Source organism: Tupaia chinensis, unplaced genomic scaffold (assembly GCF_000334495.1).
Source record: "Tupaia chinensis unplaced genomic scaffold, TupChi_1.0 Scaffold147869_1, whole genome shotgun sequence".
Lineage (NCBI taxonomy): Eukaryota > Metazoa > Chordata > Mammalia > Scandentia > Tupaiidae > Tupaia > Tupaia belangeri.
In genome coordinates, this window is record NW_006207719.1 from 736,289 (window position 1) to 739,889 (window position 3,601).

Genomic DNA, 3,601 nt, shown 5'->3' on the forward strand with positions numbered 1-3,601 from the left:
AAGACTGGCATCTCTTTGCAGGCCAAACCTTTTGTAAATACCCAGCCACCCTCAGCAGCCTGTCCCTTGCTCTTCGGTGCCCACTGTTTAGAATCAGGCCATAAACCACTAACATGTTATTGTTCACTCAGTGGGTGGGATGGGTGGTGAGTAGAGACCATCCTGCATGAGGATTGGCATAAATGTGGCAAAGAAGCTGAGAAGCAAATTAGGTAAAAGGTTGGGGAATGGATAAGAGAAGGGGGCACTTGGCATGGGGTAGGCTGGGACTGACTAAACTGTGGATTATTGCAGGTGAGGTGTGCAATCCAGTTCATGTGGGACGGAGGGAGAGTTTGGCTGAGTAACTCTGGCCCACAGGCTCTTACTGTCAACACACAGATGCTACATTGTTCCCCGGAGGCTCTTGGCTCAAAAGAAGAGTGCCTAAGTGCTGAAGAGCTGAAAAACCACAGATGCACACCTAAGGACTGATCCAAGGGAGGAACAGAGAGTGAAAGGCTTGGTTGTTCCTTTCTGTGGGGAAAACTCCACAGTCCTGGGCTGAGAGTCAGCTTCTGGCAACCAGGTTATGAAAGCAGCAGTGTGCAGAACGCCTCTCAGCAGCATGAGACCAAGGACCTGAGGAGGTCATCCAGTCCACCCCAGGCTGCGTTCAACCACCCAAACTGCCTCCCGCTTGAGGCTGAGAAACATTGCTAGGATAAGCACAGCCCAGAAGTCTCCCTTTGGTCCTGTAAGCCGCAGCTCCTGACATTTACAGTCAGCAACTCTTCCTGGTATCCCGCTGAGGTCCTCTGGCCATGCTAGCTGTTCCTTCTTCCTACCCTTCATGGACATTCTAACAGCTGCCAGTCATCAACCCAAATGGTGTCTTCAACTCCCTTCACCCAGTCTTTTCTCAATACTCACCATCCAACTCTTCTATCATTTTTTAAATGTCCAAGTCTTTTGATTCACTTCACTGTGTTTCTTTCTTCCCTTTCTCCCAACTTTTCTCTTTCTTGCTTAAACTGCAGGAATATAGCAAAACCCCCAAGTGATATTTTATTCCCTATTGGACTGATTTTTCAATTATTTTACTTGCAGTCTCCCCCACAATAACTGGTCAGAACTGACCACAGAGGTCTTTTAAGACCTTTAAAGTATATCTTGCTGTTTGATGATAGTCAATACCAATTTTGCTATAGATTACTTTATATGCTTATTTATGTGTTTATAGTATTGAACTGAATGATCCCTTCTCAACTTGCAGTTCTCCAAAACTGCCAGATTTTTTTCTTGTCTTCTTCACAGCCAGTCTTGTTTCTGATAATTCTAAGAATTCATGACAAAAAATGGAATTTGTGGGGAAAGATTTCAAAATGTTCTAATCCATTCATTAAAGATCAGATCTCCTTGGGCCAGCCAGTGGTAGGCAGTTAAGATGTTTAGATCCTACATGGTGAACTGTTCAGTTAGTGTCTCAGACCCAGAGGCTTGAAAATCAAACCGGGTTTGTGTGTGCATGTTTGCCTAAAATCCACAAGGAGAGAGAAATGAAGGAGGGATAGCCGCATGACCGTTCCCCAGGCGGCATGCTTTTTCACTTTCCCTCTCTCTCTCTCTCTCCAGCAAGCATATGCACCCTCTGTGGGAGGGGGGTTACCAATCAAACCTGGTATTATACACCTCTGCAGTTTCTAGATCTTTCTCTGTCTTTGGATAATCTCTTCTTGAGACAGCATTCATTTCCCCAAGGCTGCATTGTTTACGTACCTCTCAGTTATTTCTCATTCTGGAAACATTTACTGACCCTTACTGGAAATAGTTGATAGCCTTTCTTTAAAGTACAAACGAAGTGGTAATTTTATGCAATCAAACTTTGAAAAAGATTTGGAAGACTATGATAAAAAGAAAGTATGGGTCGTCAGAAAAGTCATGATGTATTTTTTCCTGTGTTTTCTATGCAAAAATGCATCATGACTTTTCCAATGACCCAATAGTACAGATGGGGCAGGACTCAATGAAATGACAGAAAAGTCTGGTTTTGAGTCTTGCCTCTTCTAAGTATATGACTCTCTGAACTTGTGATAACCTCTTTCTATCTTTGAACTTCAGTTCATTAAAGGTGATAATAATAATTCATACAATATTTTTTAAAATTATAATGTGCTAACAAAAAACAAAGTTTATTACTTTTTTTAATTCAAATGTCTTTCTTTTTTAAAGATTTATTTATTATTATTTTTTAATTTGGCCAGAGACCAGACACAGAGAGAAAGGGAAAGTAAGAAAGCAAATCACCAGGTCTGGGACTCAAACTCTGATCAGCCATGTGGGAATACAGTGCCCTAACCATCACACCACCTGATGGCCCCATTTGTTACTTTTTAAAATTAATATATAATACAAGATGGCCTTCTTTTTTCAGGCTGTTTCTTAAGTTAACTTACATGGAGGACTCACGCTTGAGACTGCACAGATATTTGAGATAACTGTTTAAAACAGGTTTTATTATTAGTCAGGTATAGCGAGGCCAATAGATCAGTTCATGACTACCACTGAAAAGAGTTTGGTATTCACAGTTCCCAAAAGGAGGGCTCATGCTATGCCATGTAGCACCACATGTGAAAGCACCAGGGTTGATCTGCAGGTAGAAAGAATAGGGGAAAATGTGGGCAAGAGCCTCTGCTGTGGTTTCTGGGAGAAAGAATGAGCAAGACAGGGTAAGAAGGCTTAGAATAGACGGATTTGAATCAATTCAGCAGGTTCTATGACATTGGAGCTATCTTTTGTGGCCTAGATCCTGCCCCTGGGGTGATTAGGTCAGGTGGATGATAACCCAGAGTGTGAGAACCCTCTGAGAGCTGGATAAAGGAGATAGTTGGGGTATAGACTCCAGATCGGTTGATATGAATTTCAAAGATGTGCTGGCAGTTGAATTATTTATTATCTCTAGGCATTGGCTATCCCACAGGCTATCTTCAGGTCAATCTCTGAAGAGTCAGCAAGGCCCCAGATGTGAAAGCATCAGAAACGCATGGTTAATACAATTACTTATTTAACTAATTTATTTATTTTATATGCTTTCACTGAACATCATCAGAGCATACAAAATGAGATTTCCCATCCAGAATACACCGTATAGTGGCTTAATCATGTATGTTATTGTCAACAAATAATTTTCCATTTCTTGTATATATTTATATATTTCCCCCTATTTCTCACCCTTTGCCATTACCCACCCTCCTCTCACACTGTCTCTGGTATCTACAGTTGCTTTCCATTCCTTTATTTTTTCCCACATTTCATTGATTCACAAAATAATTAATCTAAATACTTTCAATAGCAAGTTCAGCTGATATATACATATTGGTGAACACATATTGACTTTAGGCATGAAACTCTGTGAGTAGAATAAATATACTATAAAGTAGCACCTAGCTGAGGCTTCATAGCTCACTGTGGTCATTAAATGGGCATTTTTTAAATATTTTTTTAATTTCAAGAAAGGAAGTTTTAGCTTTAATAAATTAAAAAAATGTTAAGAGAACTTTGCTTAAGACTTAAAGCCAGGAAACAGATTAGGATTCTGTTCAAATAGGTACATAGACCTGTC